This window comes from Rhinolophus sinicus, linkage group LG02 (assembly GCF_036562045.2).
Source record: "Rhinolophus sinicus isolate RSC01 linkage group LG02, ASM3656204v1, whole genome shotgun sequence".
Taxonomy (NCBI): Eukaryota; Metazoa; Chordata; class Mammalia; order Chiroptera; family Rhinolophidae; genus Rhinolophus; species Rhinolophus sinicus.
In genome coordinates, this window is record NC_133752.1 from 152033750 (window position 1) to 152052446 (window position 18697).

At 39.1% G+C, this 18697-nt stretch overlaps 1 protein-coding gene across 1 annotated transcript in view; it reads right to left on the minus strand.

The window, feature by feature from the left end:
* The window catches only part of PCED1B (PC-esterase domain containing 1B), a 231095-nt gene that overhangs the window by 169657 nt on the left and 42741 nt on the right, over positions 1–18697 (minus strand). The window contains exons 3-4 of the mRNA XM_074325794.1: positions 10326–10415; positions 2342–2428 (exon numbers count right to left, since the gene is read on the minus strand). The gene's annotated coding sequence lies outside the window, so the exon portion shown is untranslated. The remainder of the gene's footprint in view (positions 1–2341; positions 2429–10325; positions 10416–18697) is intronic.

An 18697-nucleotide genomic window follows, 5' to 3' on the forward strand; every position in this document is an offset into this window, starting at 1 on the left:
TCAAAGGATAAAAACATATATTTCCATTGTCTAATTTCCCCAAGTTATAATTATATCCTTTGCCTCATTTCTTTGTTTCAATCCTACAAAGAGAAATAGCAATGGGAATAATAAATCACTTTCTAACAACATTAGTGCAGCCTGTCACACACTATAATGAAAAGCTGTGGCCAGTGTGTAGGTAGTGCTGCTGGAGTTGGCCGTGGTTCCAGCTCATAAGAGCTGACTGTACACGTCTCTTTCCAACTCCTTGTTCAGTGACCTCAACCTAGTAGCTTGAAATGGCATGGTTGGAGCACTTCCACCACAGAAATCAGGAAATGCTACAAATTAGGGTGAGTTGGTTTACCGGTACACTACAGATTAAATATCAGAAATATTATATTTTAAAAAGACCCACATTAGGTGGTATCAGGTATCACGGGAGAGGGAAAGGAGACATTTTGACTATTGAAAAAGTAAAGTTGTCTTGAATTCCATACCACTTCATAATATTGATTGAACCATATGAAGCTTCAGCTCTTCAACAATTTGACCTATGAAAATATACAAGGCGGCAGGTAACAGAAAACCCAACAAACAGTAGCTTAAATAAATAAGGGTTTGTCTCACATAATAAGAACTCCAAAGCAGCCATGGGATGGCAGAACTGTTCTAGATGCTGTCAGAGACCAAGGATCTTTCTACATTTCTGATCTACCATCCTAAGAAAGTTGATTTTTGTCCTTATGCTTGTCATCTCAAAGTCACACATTGTCTGCTTTGCCTCCAGGCATCATGCCTGCATAGCAGGGGGAAAAGCATAAATGAGCAAAAGACTACACTCACCAAGTTTATTGATGTTAATCAGAAAGACAAAAGTTTTCCCTGGAACCCCAGGAAAAAACTTCCATTTACATCGCCTAGGCCAAAACCTGTCACATGGTCACTCCCAGACAAAGGGGAAAGAGATTGCTAAGACGGATGTAGACCAATCATGATTCATCCCTGGCATTGGTTAAGTGTCTACTGTCACTGAGAGGAAGAGATCTCAGCTGCCACCTGAGCAAACTGAGGTTCCATTGGTTAGGAAAAGTAGAGAGGAGGACAACAAATGGTATCTGTCACAATTCCCTTCTGGTTATTAATTTAGATATTTTCAGGTTTTTAACAAACAGACAAGATTTTCCATTTCTGGGTATAAATGTATAAAGTGCTACGAGTTATATATATAACCTTTTATACTGGTTGCTTAGCATTGTGACTAATTAGCAAGCAGCTCAAAGCCTGTCTAGTAAGTATGAATTAGTTTTGCATGTTTATTTGATCACAATATTAAAACTCATTCTTGAAAGTTCAGCCTTCATCCTTTGGTCTATACAATGCACAGTGGTCTGTTTACAGCTTCAAATTGTGTGCTTTACACAAAAAGATTAAGGGAGACCCTGACTTAAGGTAAAATCAGTGACCTGGCACCTTGGTCTAGCAGGTAGTTGAAAGGAGATAATGAATGATATAACAGATTTTATAATATATTTTTTTCTGAATAAAAAGCCTAATGCTAGTCACTTTGAGGGAGCCAGAAAAAAAAAGTATACTCTTCCGCGATGATAATTGTATCTGTTAAAAAGTCTGACGTGGCAATTTACCTACCTTGGTATCTAAGAATCACGTTGCTCAAATGATCCGTAGCCTTGCTTCTGCAGTAATGGCAGGTTGGCCACCACGGAGCCTCAAGTATACAACAGTCTGAGTTAACTACTGTTTATGCTTCGCTGTCCCATTGGTTTGCTTGTGGCAACTAGGAGAATGCATGGCTGCTCTGAACTTGGCTGGGCTTTGCTGAGAAGTATGGACAGTGCAGGTTTTCATGACATGGTTATAAAATACCTTTTGTCATATTTATAAGCACAAGACCCAGAATCCAACACACTGAGGTTCTATCCAGATGAGGTTCTTTAAAGGCAACTTGACCTGGAACAGGTTGCTTAATGACTCAAGCCTCAGTTTCTTCATTTGTAGAATGATACTTTGTCAGTTGATTGTGAGGATTAAATGAGACAATGTAAGTAAAGTGTTTAGCATATGTTAAGAACTTAACAAATGGAAGTTGTCATTGCTGTTGTTTTTCTGTGTCTGATTCAAAGAAAGTTCTCCTGAAATGATTGTATTTATGATAACTGTCCCTTTAATAACAATAAATATGAATCTTATGGTAATAACTGCTGTTTCCGAGAGCCAACATGCAATAACTAATTCTTACACTTCTTTCCAATATTATTTCTACATATTTGGAGAATAAGACTTTACTTTTTGTCCTTTTACCTTCAAGAGTAAAACCATTAATTCTCTCATAACTTACCTTTGAAAAAGTAGGTAGCAATGAATGGACTCTCTTCTATCACTATGAGATGGTTGGAAAACAAAGCATCTGAAGGCATTTCTATAACTGCAAAATAAAAACCGTGATCATTATCTTTCAATTTTTATTTAATACTCATAAGGAATATGCAATATATAAGATTATGTGGTTATAATTCTACAAAGGATCAATTAAAATGGTGGACTTGCCATCGATCGTATTGATTCCTATAGATTTGGTCCTTTATAGATATAGAATCACATTTAACTAATTCCAACCAGAAAGCTCAAACATACATTTTTAAAAGTTTTCAAGTATATACTTATAGGAGGACACTAAAGTATCATCTAATAACGAGTGAAATTAAAGCTAATTTAAGTTTAGAGTGAAGTTTATTTTATTGCATTCGGGTTTTTGGTAAAATGCCAATGTGTACATATGGTTTGTTCTCGTATATCGTGGTAAAATAAGTTAGCAAATATATTTAATTGTTCTGCAAGCTCCATCCCTTAATATATCAGCTAAGTAAGAATTTACACATGATTGCCTGTACATTTTTGGATGACTCAACATTTTGCCGTGGGCTGTTTTATACACCAGTCTTATCCCTGCGTTATATCTTGCGTCATTTAAGGGGTCTTTTACCTCAAGAAAGAATAGAAAATACCACAAGATGAGCCACTAGATGGCACACTAATAGCAGTGATGGCACTCTAGCGTCAGGAGGACAAAAATAACATTTTCAAAATCTATAGGTAAAATTATATGGGTATATATAACAGTAGATTATGTGGGCATACAGTATATATTATTAAATGAATGCAAGCATCAAAAAGTTGACTGTGAATATGAATTTCTATACAATAAGTTTCCTTTTCCCATTGACTTCTATGATAAAATCAAAGATGTGTTTCTCTGGATAATGAAAATTGACGTGAGAGATATAATAAATTCTCATGCAGGAAAGAGAAGTCTCTTATATTGACATATTTAAAGTAAAATTCTATTTTAACACTTTAATAAAGATATTGAAATGTCAAAATTCCAATGCTCCATATTTAAGATTAATTTAATGTTTGACACAACATCATACAAGCCCAGAAAAATAAATGACAACGGCACCAAATACATGGGGCTAAAATTCCCATCCATGATTCCTTTGAGACCCCCTGAAGTGGTTCCTAATACTTGCTGGATGCTGACGACTTTTAGAAATAAATAGTCTGGTCCGAAAGAAAGGGGAAAAACCAAACACAGCAGACGCAGCAGTTAAGCGGAATGGCAAGTTAACAAATGCAACAGCAGATTCCACTAGTCCATAGAAGTAATTGAAACAGTGGGAAAGCACACTGATTGAAATGGAAGGGATGTGAAAATTCTGTGGAAAGAGACCTTAGTGATGCAATTATTCTTTTTTTTAATTTTTAAATTATGAAGATGTGCCTGAATAAAAACCAGATTCATTTTCTAGTGAAATAAACATTTTTCTGAAGCTACAGTATTTGATTTAAATATCACTGTTTATCAAGTAACTCTTCCTCAAGGTCTGATTTACAGCTGTCTCTTAAATCAAAATAAAATTCATGATGGGGCCGTAGGTCCCCCACTGCCTGGCTCTCTTCCCTTGCTTAACTATTCTCATCTGTCATGAAGCTCCAATTCACAGGCTAGGCAGGCAGGGCTGCTCACTGCTCTGCGTACTGTTTCATCTCCCCTCTTCCCTTCTGCTTTGCTGGGGCAAAGATGGCAAACTCCCTTTCCATGGTGGCCTAGGGTTGTTCTGAGAAGCTCTAACCAGCCAGAGCCTACATTTTCCAGCCCCAACCTCCCTCGTATCCAGTGGGACTTTGTGACCGATTCTTACTAGTGGGACATGAGCAAAAATGATGTGAGTCACGTCTTGGCCAAGATAATTAAGCAGTGGGCCTGCCTTCCATGTGCTTTTCTCTCTCCTCGTCTGCCAGGTGGATGTTAACACACAGGATGCTGTTGGAAGCCACAGGTGGAAGGTGGTGGACACTCCATCAGCTTAGGGCTCTGGAGGATAGTTTGAAGCAGGGTCTTCCTTCACTCCTACACGCTGCCTTCCATTCCTGCCACTAACCAGGAACATCTGTTTTGGATTTCATCTGAGACAAATAAACTTCTACTGCTAAGTCATTACGATTTTTTTTTAAACAGCATATATCCTCACCATCACTAATTTATTTGCAAAAGCTCTTTTCCTACTTGGAATGCCTTTTCCAATACAGGGGAAGACAGAGTGTTTATTGAGCACCTATTATGTGCTAAGGACATCATAATGGTAACATGTTCATAGTGATTTATGCATGGTATCACTTTTGCATGTTCTCAGCCCCAAGAGCTACTCATTATTAGGGGAACAGCCTTGACATATGCTATTAGGCAATTCTGTTTAAGTGTAGACAGTCTCTGACTTGTGAACATCTTATATTGGAAGGTCCATCTCAGGATTCAATTCACCACTGGGGATAGGATTGAGTAAACCAAAGACTGATGAGGAAAATATGGGAAATGGCTGCATGGCATTCTTACTTATTTAAGTCTGGCTGTAGTGTAGACACAGGCTTTGGGCTCCATAAGGGGACAACAGAGAAAGATGTAATTGATAGACAGGGTAGACTCTAGATCAAGAATGATACTGAATGCCAAGCTAAGAAATTTGGACTTAGGACTTTGGTCTTCAGGCAACGGGGAAACAGGGGTGTTGTTAAATCTTTTGTGCAGTCAAGTGACATGAACCAATGTCTGCTTTAAGAACATTTATTTGGAAATCATATTATTATATATAGCCCACTTACACGTTAACTTTTAGAGAAGGGTTTTTTTTTTTTTGTTGTTGTTATAATGGGGTTACCCTGTACATTGTAGGATGTTTAACGGTATCTTTTGTCTCTACCAATTAAATAAAGTAGCAACTCCCACGTCCCTCAAATTGTGACAACCAGTACTATCTCCAGACATTGCCAAGTATCCCTTGGGGAGCAAAATCAGCAAAGGGTGAGACCCACTCTTTTAGAGAAACAAATAGTTCACCAAGTGAGATTTGTCTTTTATTATTATTATTATTTATTTTTTTTGGAAGACACACCACTGCCTCATCTTCCTAGATCAGGACATGAGAAGCTCCTGTCCTTGGCCCCTGTCCCGACCCCCACCCATTGCTTTCATCAGGAGGTCCAGGTGGAGGTGGCCATACCCTTCCCATAATGCAATGGGTCTTGGGACCAGAGGTACGTGGCCACCTATAGCCCATGTCCTCCCTTCTACATAGTCCACGTACCCTCGACACTAGATTCCTTTGCCCCAATAGCCCCATCCTCCAAGGGATGGTGCTTGGGGGTGGGTGTGCTTGGAGTTTGGGCACGCATGCTACATATCCCCGTGCCTGTGCCTGAGGCCTCTCATGATACTAGATGGATGGAGGAGGAGGGCTGGTTCTTTCAAATTCCAGTGGGGAACTTCAAAAAGCCTGAGAATTCTAAATTTGAGTTTGACCTCCCAGGCTTGGGCCCTTTTGAGAAACTTAGAAAGCTGATTCCAGAAGTAGTGGGGATCAGCAGGGGCTCCTTGTAGCCAGAGGTGGTTAGTTTGAGGAGGTGGGGTGAGGAGAAACCTGAGCCATTTGGGACACAGGGATGTGCCTATTGCCTTAGAGTCGCAACTTGCATTCCACAATCCAGTGAGGGGAACATGGTGGGAGGAAGAGCTTGGCACTCTGAACTCCTATGTGTCTGGGTTATAACCTGATGTTGCCTCCTACAGTATGTGTGTGGCAACTGAGCGAGGCCAGACAGGATTAGAATGTTTGAGCAGGCAGAGAAGAAGAAAGGACATCCAGGGAGTGTGAGAAAAGGCATGGATATGTTTGCAGAATGCTTAAGCATTTGGGGGTTGCTCGGGAATGGGAAGACTAAAGGTGTGATTGGAGGACAGTGTGCTTGGGGAGAAGGGCAGGGGGTGAGTCTGCACGGAGCCTACATGAGGGCCCTTAAGGCCACTCAAAGGAGCTGAGACTTTCTACGCAGGGGGCTGCTAAGCAACGTATCTGGTTTAGCTCTGGATGATAATGGCCAGACAGTAGAGGCTGGGGGATGAGAAAGTTATTTTTAAAAATTTGACAAGAGATGCAGGGTTGAACAGTGACATTGGGAATGAAGAGGGGTGAATGGGGAGATTTTGTGAAGGCAGAATCACTCATAAGAACAACGGCTATTAATATAATCCCAAGCATACTGAAATACAGATATTTTGGTTTTTAAGATTTCTGGCATAGAAGATTTTGGTTTTTCCATGCGGCCACACCAAATTAAATTTTGAAATAGAATTTAAAAAATTTACTTTTCTCTTTCTTTTCAGGACTGCTTCATAGACCTTTTCATACCTCCACACCTTTTTTAAAATTTTGCATGTCACTCGTGTGTGTGTGTGTGTGTGTGTGTGTGTGTGTGTGTGGTACGTGTGTGTATGTGTGTGTTTTTAACCAATGTATAAAACTGAGTTTTTTGTAAATATGATTACAAAAGTAAAAACTTCAGGCTGAGTAAAAACCAGAGGCGGTTACATTTGGCAGCAATGGGGATTTTGGTGTCCCTGAAATCACTCAGCCTTTGTGCCTCCCACTGCTGCCAACACGGACGCCTCTCCATGCCACTATCCTGCAAAGGAATTAACCTCTCATGCATTGAACCAATATATGGAAATGGGAATCAAAAGGAGTATAATATTCCAATTTCAATCAAGAGAGCAGATTCCTTTGGGCTTCATTTTTTGGTAAAGATCATTTGACCTGAACATGAATTTGAGTCTCTATACGATTGCCTTCAGCTATCGACAGAAGAAGGTAACTAGTCTACACTTGGAAAATTTCAACAGGCAATTATATTCACATTAACCTTTTGTTAGGACATCTACAGGCATGAGATGTCTCTGAATTATTAGCATTCTTCTCCACAACTGGAAATTCCATCACTTCAACAAGTTTTCAGATGGTCTCCTTTGGGTCCAATGACTATAAAATGCCAATTACAAAATTGCAAACAATGGGCTCACAAGGTCTGGAAGAATTCCCAATCGTTTTGTGGGCTTATCAAGCCTCCTTCTGGACAAAGAAAGAAATGTGGGAAATGCAGCAGCTACTTTAAAGAGCACCATTGTTCAGCACAGAGTCGCCTCTGTGCAGTGTGTTTTGATGCACTTTAAAGTTCATAGAAGCAGGGCATCTAGAGTCAGAAGAGGCCTTACGATGTCATTTAAATCTGTCCTTCTTTCTCCCATTTTCTCTTTCTCTAGACAGTTATAGCTACATCAACGTGTATTTTTTCCCCTTTACCCTGTGCAAGGTGGGGAGTAGTATGACACAACAGGACTAAAGCTCCCATATATAGAGTCTTGGCCTGGGGTGCTCAGCAAGCCTGAAAAAGGAGGAGGTGAAGGAGGGAGTGTTGGTTGGGTTGGACCTGGGTGGCTTTACTAAAAGAGCATGTGAGGCAGAGGGAATGAGATGAAAAAATGTGTGGAGGTGGAAAAAACAAAGCTGGTCAGTAGGACATCAGTTGTAGCAGTTTGACCTGATAGAAAGTTCACATAAAGAGGAGTAGGAGATAAGGCAAAGGAAGTCTTTGCAACCATGAATTCACAAGTCTTTGGACTACGCTGAAAGCAATGATGACTATCAAAGGGGCGTGAACAGTAAACCCACCCAGTGATCACGGAATTTACTCAGGGAAAAAGATCGATTCTGAGTTAAGAGAAACTATGGATCTGATATTCCATTAAAGAAATCTATAATAATGACTGCAATTACGTATGCTCAATGAGCTGGGCTTCTTACAAACTCATTTCTAGGAAGCACGCCTGTTCCCGGCCACCTATCAGAAATAAGGAGAAGTAGCAAGTCTGAGGAGTGGTCATTAAACCTCAGAGCGTATCTTTTCATGATAGTGCTAAGAAAGAGTATAGGCTAGATGGGGTGTTGTCTTAGTCTGTTCTGGCTGCCATAACAAAATATCATAGACTGGGGGGTTTAGACAACAGGTATTTATTTCTTATAGTTCTGGTGCACGGGGAGTCTGAGACTAAGATGCTAGCCAACTCAGGTGAGGTCCCTCTTCCTAGCCTGTAGGTGACTGCCTTCTTATAAGGCCACAGTCCTATTGGATTTGGGCCTCACTCTTATGACTTCATTTCACTTTACCTCCTAAAGACCCTCTCTCCAGATACAGCCACACTGGGGGCTGGGCTTCAACATATGGATGTGGGTAAGTGGATGAGACACAATTCAGTCCATAACAGGGGTTTAGGTATAGCCATTGAATCAATTGAATATTGGAGATTTTTCATTTACCCAGGATTTGAGAAACTATGTGGAAGCTGTAAAATTGTCATTGTGGTAGGCGAGAAGGTAATATTTTCTACCACATTCTCTCACTATTTTGTAGAATTTTCCCATAATCCTAAAACTGATAAAGACTATTCTTTTTCTATATAAAAATTATGGAAATAATGACACATGTGTAATGAGTCATCTTCAGATAACTGTATTATACCTGTCTGGAATAAAGTAGGCTGCCCAATCCATCTTGTGCTATTAATAATACTTTTCATTTAATTGACCACTAGACATGTGCTGGGGCTTTATGTATGTTATTGCATCAGTTTTCACGATGATGTAAAAATCTCCATTCCACAGATGAGAAAACTGAACCTTGGAGAACTTAGGTAATAGTGCAAGACAGAGCCAGATTTCAAAGCTCAGGCTTGGATGAGCCCCAAACCCAGAAATTCCACTCTACCATCTTATCATTCTTGATATTATATTGTATTTCACTGCATTGATGATATAACAGATAAAAAGGACATTTTGAAAAATCAAGATCTTGAAAGGATGGGGATGACAACCCTCAAAATCACCCAGAGTTTTTTTTTTTTTTTTTAAATCTCCCACCACAAAACACAAACGTGCACACAGACCAGGTCCGTGGAATCAGAATGTCTAAGATGGGAGGACGGGATACGCATTTCATAAAGTTACTTAGGTGATTCCAGTGATTGGTCAGGTTTGGGATGGTAGTGGATTGAACGGTAACCCCGCAAAAGACATGTCCTCATCCTCATCTCTGGAAACTGTGCATGTGACCGTATTTGGGAAGAGTCTTTGCAAATATAATTAAGTTCAGGATCTCTAGATGAGATCATCCTGGGTCATCTTGGTGAGCCCTAAATCCAACAACAAGTGTCCTTATAAGAGACACAGAGAAAAAGAGAAGGCGATGTGTAGATGGAGGCAGAGATGAGTGAGGCAGCCATGATCAAGGACCGCCGGAAGCCACCAGAAGCTGGAAGAGGCAGGAAGGACTCCCCTAGGGCCTTCAGTGTGAGTGCAGCCCTGCAGACACCTTGATTTCTGACTTCTGGCCTCTAGAACCATGAGGGAATACATTTCTGGTGTTGAAGCCACCAAATTTGAGGTAATTTGTTATAGCATCCCTAGGAAACTAACACAAGAACCTACTGATTTAGGTGACATAAAGTAGCAAAAGTAACTGAGGCAGGATTGAAGGTGGGAGTGAGAGAGAAAAATAATTGGAAATAATATATAATATGCTCACATGCAGTAATGCTCACAATTTAATAGGCTATTTTGATTTTAGCCTTCCACCATTCAAAGCTCCATCTATACATCATTAACCACTTCAAAAGTATTGTGCAGACTCTTGAAAATTATATTTACGTTATCTGGGAAAGGTCATTCAAGTTATGTAGTTAAACCCATTGTGCATGTAGGTGTTACGAAAGCATTATAAGTCCTAGAGCCTTAGGAAAGCATTATAATTCAATGCCTTCCTAGGCAGCTAGTGGTGAGGTTAATATAAAACAGCAAAAATAGACAACCATTACCCAGAGAATATGTATCCACTAAGAGGGTGGGAGATTAAGGGGGAGGGAAAACAGCGAGAGGTACCTCTTTTACTTTGTGTCTCTGGAGGTGCAAATGCCATTTCTTTCTATTCTTCAGCAAGCGTATGTCCCCATGATGATGGCTTTTCCACTCCTTTGGGAAATAATACAAGACAATAATGCTTCTATAGGTAACATGATTAAAAACAACAAACAGAAGCCAGAAGACAATGAACTACGATCTTCTTAGGTATCAGACCAATAATTGTTTTTCCTCTATAAATGTCTTTAAATATTATGTCATTTTTTGAAGAAATCAGAGCTGGATACCAGTTACTGTTCTACATGTCAATTAAAAAAAATACAATGTATTAAGCCCTATTTTACTGCCAATTATGAAACTACCCAATGTTATGTTGGGTCAATCTAACATGATATTGCCTTTATTTTACCTGGATTCTTGGCTATAAAAGAATATTTTGAGATTACACTAGTACATTGAGCTAGAAATGTATTAATTTTATTTCCCCAAATTTATATTTTCAGCCCCGCCATCTTCCCTAAACTCCAGATCGATGCTCATAAATTCACTTGACATTTCCACTTGACATCAAGATGAATAGCCAAAAATAAGTTTTGATTTCCTCCCCCAATCTTATTTCTCCCTCAATGTTCCCTATTTCAGTTAGTGGCAACACCATTCATCTAATTACTCAAGTCAGAAATTATGGAGCCATTCTCTTCTAAGATGGCAACTACCTTACCTCATATCTATATGAGATAACATTGGCTCAAGCTTCCAAAAACATCATGAATCCTACCACTTTTCTCCTCCTCAGCCTGCTCCGCCATCTGTTACCTAAATTACTGCAACAGCCTTTTAACTGGTCTCCCTGATTCTATTTTGGCTCCCACAGTTTATTCTCTACCCAGCAACCAGAATTTTAAAATATAAACCAGATTACGTTTTGTATGTCTTCCCTACTTAAACCTTCCAATGACTTTGGGTTACTTAGCATATAGGTAACTGTTGAAATTGAGACCCCAAATAATGCAGCTTTAACAAGATAGAAGGGTTGCTAATGATGCCTCCACAGGTCAGGGATCCAGGCTACCTATATCTTATTCTTCTGCTGTGCATCATGTGTACCCCTCATCCACCTGGTCTGAGATGAATTAATGCTACCACATCTGTTTTCAGGCCAGCAGGAAATGGAAAAGAGGGTATGCCCCTTCTTAAAGGACACAACCTTGAAAATGTGCATATCACTTTGACTCACATCCTATCAGTTGTGTTACCGTGCTTAACTGCAAGGGAGGCTGAGAAATATCATCTTTATCTCATGTAGTCACATGCTGAGCTGGAAAAGAGGGGTTCTAGTACAACAGCAACTAAGGAGAATGGATATTTGGGGGTATTATGGTAGACTAGGGTATTGTGGTAAGACATCCAAATATGTTACAGTTCAACAAAATGGAAGTTAATTTTTTTCTCACATAAGTGTTTTGGTTGTTAGCCAGACTTTTCTCAATGCTGTCATTAGAGTTCCAGGTTCTGGAGACTCTGTCACCTTTAACATCTGGATTTGGAGGTTACCATTAACATTTCCATCCCAGAGAGCAAAAAATGAGAAATGGCACAGAGATGCTTGTGTGGATGATTTTTATTGGCCAGTCCTGGAAGTAGTGCACAGCACTTCCACACTTCCACTCACTTAAGAGAGGAAAAAACTTAATAAAAATTGTAATACTCAATATATACTGATAACAAAAGATGAATACAAGTCATGTGTATACATTTTTTTTTTTTTTTTTTTTGGCATCCCTGGTATATTGTGAAATAGCTAGGGCTCTGTGCCCAGGAGAAATAGAAGAGATTTGGATGAACACCTAGCAAACTTTCCATCTCACACAGGATAAAATCCAAAGTCCTTACCAGGCTTAAAGCCCTCACAAAGTCTGGCCCATGGCTCTCGCTCCAAATTCCCTTTAATCTTCCTCCTGATGATTTTGATCCAGCCTCATTGGCTCTCTTTCTGGTCCTTGAATTTACCAAGTCTGCTTTCACCCCAGGGTGAGCACATACCAGGGTGCAGCTGCTTTTTTGTTCTGCCTGGAACCCTTTTGTCTAGATTTCCACATATCTCAAATCCTCATTTCATTGAGTTCTCAGCTTAAAAGCTATCTCCTCAGAAAAACCACCTATAGCCACCATTTCCACACTCGCCATGTCTTTGATCATTCCCCATCACTGTCACGTCCCTTGCCATGCTTCATTTTTCTTCATAGAACCTATAACTTGTTCACCTGTTTATTTATGGCCTGTGCCTACCCATGACCCATTTTTATTGTGAGGTTATGACCTATTTTGTGCATTGCTATATTCCTAATTGCCTAGAAAGTTGTCATAGTAGGCATACAATAAATATTAATTAAGGTAGAAACTCTTAGTCACACAGAAGATTTAATTTATCACAGCATTCTATGAATGAATACCTTTGCACTCATACATTTTCTTTCTTGAAGAACACTCTCCAGATGTTTGATATTTGCATCCATTATTTGTAGAGTGGGGAAAATCATGTACCTATGTACAATTATGAAGATTATATGAGATAATGTATGTGAAATGCTAAGCACAGCGTGTGGTGTGCGGTCATATGAGCAGAGTGCACTCAATGAGCGTTAGCTATCACCACGACTGCTGCTGCTGCTACTACCACCTCTAGAGTCTTACAGGGAAAACATCACAAGTACAAAAAAAGGGGAAATTTATCGATCATTTGTATATTCCTAAAACATGACATTATCTAAATTTAGGGGGAGAAAGAATGGATCTAAAATATAGCTATTTGCTACCCTGATGGTAAAGTGACAAGTGGGAAAGTTCTGAATTGCCTTTCATTTATTCAAGTTGTTATTTTATAAGGAAATGTCTAGACTCTAACCCTCTCCAGCACCAGTTTGATTGCAATAATATAACAGTTTGGAATATTACAGTCATTCTTTCAACATGACCTATCGAAGAGAAAGCAGAACAAAATCCTTCTGGTAACAGTCTGTACTGTGTCTAATGCATTATTGAATACTACAGGGATTTTTCATTTGGTTTTTATTTTCAAATTAAGAATACACTCAATCATAGAGTTGATAAATTACATCTGTTACATTCCAGTTGACAGAACCATTAAAGGAGATATAGTTGCGCTAATTAATGCAGTATCTTGGATAATTCTTGTGAAGAGCTGTGATCAAAACAACCCATGTGAGCAGAATCAATCAGGAAATGGCTCCCAAACACTACAAGAGCCTGAGAATAGTTAGCTGGTAAAAACACTGAAGTAATTGTTTTAAAATAAAGAATCATTCTATTTGTTTTTGTAGCAATCATTTAAAAAAAAAAAGTTCTCCCTTTACCCTTTAGTATAAATATCCCTTTCTCTAATGTTACCAAATAATTTCATAGGCCTCATATCAGGTTACCAGCAGACAGGGCGAATCAGCAGGTCTGAGTCTCCCTCACTGCTTGCTCAGGGACTTACAGTTTCTCCCTCCCAGATCTAGCCAAAGACAGTTAACGGTCCTGTACGTGATACCTTATAGACACAGCACACAACCACTGGAAGGAGTTGGGCTTTCTAGCAGTGATTGAAATGTAATTCCTATAAATGTGTAGTACATGAAAGACGGCACTCTTCCCCCGGCCCCCTAACACTCACCACACAGTTTTCAGTACAATTTCTGTCCCCACCCCTACTTGGAATTCATTACACTGTTACCCAGCCTCCTCTGCTTCAGGCTGAGCTTTGGGAAATACGGTCTCTGAGCGGATATAGAAATAGAACTGCTGATGGAGAAAAACAGAGAGGTTATGACTTTGGCTGAGATGATAACTCCACTCTTTCTGGTCAGTGCACCCTCTTGCCCTGGAGTTAAGGGCAGGTGGCAGAGAGAGTCAAAGTTTTCCTCTTGCTTTGGGGTTGTTGTGGTTGTTCTGGTTCAAAGGGTAATGCTTGTGCCATACAAGAATATGTTTCTCAATCCCTCCCCATTAATGATGCAGTGAGTGGAATGTCCCTCTGAACATTGACAGATCTTCTTCTCTTATCTTTAGTTTCCCATGCTGGTGCCAGATTTTATCTTTTTGTATATTCTCACGGGTATTTTAACAAGAAATTGAAAGGACGTCTGTTAGGTATTGCTAATTTGCTGCCACATTAACCTGAAAGTTATTCTAAGTTATTTGATTTTGTTTATTATTAAGAAAGATCAATTGAGCAGAATAATTGGATCTCAGACTGAATGGATCATAACGACCCTCTAAGGATCAGTCCAAAATACTCAGTCTCTTTGACTGTTAGAGAGACAGAAGGGAAATTGGACATCACTACTCTAAACCCTCACTTTACCTTAGCAATCTGATGGTGCAAGAGGATAGATGACTTTCCCAAGGACACAGCTAGTGGGTGGAGAACTGAGCAGGTACTGCATATCAGTTAGCTAATATTATTCTGCATCTTTTGTTATAGTTTGAAAATATTATAGGTCAGGCCTGTGCCTGTGTCTTACATGTATTTTCTATTTCGATCTTCATCACAGACCTATTGCAAGCATGTGTTGTTATCCATAAAATACCAGTAAAAGATCTTATTGTTATTAAAAATAAGGGATTTTTAAATTTACAGTTTTTGCAGAGTAACTACTCAAACAACTAAATACATTTATTGGAGAAAGTAAAAAACAAAATGTAAGGGATCTTTATTTCTAATGAGCAGACTCTGTGTTACTTTCTACGGTACCTACTATGAATATTGAGGTACCTGGGAAGCTGATTTCATAAGTAGGAAGTCACTTTGTAAATACTATAATGAATGAAAACTATAGATAAATTGCGGTGGTGGTATTTTACCAGTAGATGAGGCTCTGTGAACTGTCCCTACCTCAATAGACCAAACACATTTAAATAATTACATGTATGTCTTTTAGCCAAATCCCTCATAGAATGTAGCTTGACAATTAGTGTCATTTTACGAGTCTTGGACTCGCATTTTCTATGCTTCACACTGGCCACCCTCTTTGGTTCTCACGGTCTTTATCCAGACAGGGTAAAAATTGAATAGATTTTCCCATATATTATAGTCCTGCTTCCTACGCCCTTGATTAGAGTTTTGGTTGTTGCCAAAGCTCTTCAAGAAAACACTTACAGTCTCCAGATTTACCACCGTGATGACTAACCTCATTCATTATACGTAGATTAGACCACTTTTTCCCTCTTAGAGTACAACCTCACTTACGTTGTTTCCAAAATTTTAGCAGGTACTTTTATTATCCTCCCATGTGTTTACCACCTAGATTATTGTGGCAATGTAATCAAATGGTGGGATGAGTGGATGTCACTTCCTCTGTGTTAATCCCGGAACCACAGCTTTAAAAAAGACCTTAGGATAACATCTTGCCCAAGACTCTTCCTTTAGGTGAGTGAATGCCTTGTATCGTGCACAACACAAAGTCACCTCTTCTTCTCTTAATTAAATCCAGAAATGACACAGAATAATTTCTTTCAGAATTAATTTTAGCTGACATTTTAAAAAAGTGGTGATTGTTCCTTATGTTTAAACCCAATTTAATTTTATTTCTTCTTCATTTGTTTTTTTTTTCTGAGAGAGAGATGAGTAGAAGAAGGGCGATATTCCAGGTTTGTGGAATGACTGTATGGGAATGGAGGCAGAAGGCAGGCAGACAAATGAAAAGTGATCCCACAATGGCTTGGCTGGGTGAACTCTGACCAAAAATAGGAGTGATGAGATAAGATGTGAGGAGTGGCCTTGACATTCAAGGAGGTTTGGGCCTGAATTTCCTGCATATCTTATCTAAAATTTTCATCTCACCTCAGTGGTCAGTTAGCACAGGAAAGAACCAGAAGAAGCGAGAGGGCAGACCTCGGAGGGGAGGTCATTGGAAAAGGAAGGATGCCCAGAGACCAGCTAAGCTGTCTTTATTGCTCCAAGAAGCCACACTCATCCTCCTCACAACCTCTCTTGTATCCCAGAACAATCTTTCGAATCCAGAGGTAGAGCTTGAGAAAATAGACGTGTAAATGCTCCAGAAACCAGGAGGCTCCAGGGCTGCCTTGGTGACTAAAGCTATTTTTTATAATCAAGCCGTGGGCAGTATTCCCTGATTCCAAAGACTCTTATGGAGATTTGAGAGTTTTGTTTTTGTTTTTACTATGTCTTCTTACCTTTAGAATGGCTGAGTGCTTGCTTAGCTGGGACAAAATGCTCTTTTAGTACCAAATCAAAAAATTACCTTGATAGTCTTTTGAGGCAGTGAAGGGAAATAAGGAAGTGAATGTTATTAGGTGTGAAGAAGACATTTCCGTTTTCCATCTCACTTTGACCTCTGACCACGCAGCTACACAGACCAAGGTTTTCAGTAAGCAGCTTATCAAACCAGGGGTCACAGCATGCTCACTAGGACATTCAGTTCACCAACAGCAGTGGGAACTTCCACCTATCTGTTCCCTGTTTATTCAAGTGTCACATGTATAGCCTCACTGATAAATGTGTTTTTATTTCAAGATAGATTCTCTAAATCCTGGCGTTAAATTGCTTCTACAAACACAAGAAAAAAAGAGACCAAGTTTGAACTATGCCCTGATGCTTCTTTGGGGACCGTGTTAATCAGAGATTAAGAATCTCTATTCAAGAGTCCTTCTTTCTCACTCAAAAGAGTCAGATCAAAATTGGTTTGTGTTTTAATATTAAAAAAGTTGAAGAAAATATGGCAGAAAACAATTCTCTGTAAGGGTGAAAATATCCTGGAGGAATCAGGATAGAAATGATGCTTGATATATAAAGCATTTTCCACTGACATATTTTCAAGGAAGAATACCTTCTCTTCAAATATAGATCTAATCAAGTTTATATACAATATTTAGTGATCCTGTGCTTAAGACAGTTGTAAAAATAATATTATTCCTGAGTATATAAGTAGTAAACAGTCACTGTAAAAGGTTTGAAAAATATAGATAACAATACAAGAGAAAATGATATCTTCTAGTAAATCTTTAATCACTGATAACCACTGTTAATATTTTGGTTTTTCCTTCTAGTCTTTCTGTATGCATTTTTAAACAGAGTTAAGATTCGACTATAACATTTTGGGAATGTTATAGGGAATAACATTTTGCAAATACTAAACCAATGCCTTTTTATTTCTCCATTTTATTTCCTTGTACCTTTTCAAAGCACAAGGTTGGAGAAATGAGCTTCTTGCCCCAGGGAGAAAGGGGGTCGGCAGTGACTAGAAACTCTTCCAACATTTTGTCCCCTTCTGAGTAGATTGCACCACCATCCAACCATGTGCTAAAACCAGCATCCTTGTAGTCAGGCTTAGTTCTTTTCCCCTAAACTTCATATCCATTTAATCAACACATTTTATTGGTTCCACCTTCAAAATATATCCCCAATCTGACACTTTTAACCATCTCTACTTGTATCATCCCAGGCCAAGCCACAGTCATCTCTTGCCTAGAATCATGAAACCACTACCTTTTTGTTTTTCCTTTGCTTTATCTCTTCTCTGCCTACAGTTAATTTCCCACTCAGCAGTCAGAAGTATATTTTTAAAGCAATAATCAGAGTTTATTACTATCCTACTCAAGACTTCCAAATGCCTTCCTATTGTCCTTAGCATAAAATCTGTACTATGTTTTAGAGTGACCGCTTGTCACTTCCAAAAATTATTGAGAGTTCCAAAGAGCTTTTGTTTATATGGCCTATATCTAGCAACATGTCACGCATTAAAAATTAAAACTAAGAAAATTTAAAAATATTTATTAAATAATTTTAATAAACCTATTATGTGTTAACATAAATACCATTTTATGGAGAATAGATATATTTTCCGAAATGAAAATAATACCGTGAAGAGAATGGGGCATTGTTTTATATTTTGCAAATCTTTTTAATATCTAGTTTAATAGAAGACACCTGGATTCTCATATGTGCCTCTGCATTCAACCTGTTGCAATACATTGTTTTGTTTGCACTATAGTAGAAGCCTCATACAGGAAAGTATTTGGCAAAAAGAAGGACCTCATGGAGCCCTTGTGGATCTCAGGAACCCCTGTGGGTCTCCGGATTTGAAAACAACTAGTCTACCAAGTCCAACATGATCTGGCCCCTGCCTATCTCTCTAGTTTGATCTTTAGCCATCTCTCCTTTTTCACTCTCTGTTCTAGCGATACCAGCCTCCTGCTCATCCTTGGGCTCTGTAAGCAAGTCCAACCTCAGGGCTTTTGCCCTTGCTGTTCCCTATGCACTGTTGCTTCTTCTCCAGGGCTACCCACATACATCTCAGGCACCCATACACATTTGTGTGACTCGTTACATTTGTTTGTTTAACGTCAGGTTAAAGAGTCATCTTTGTGAG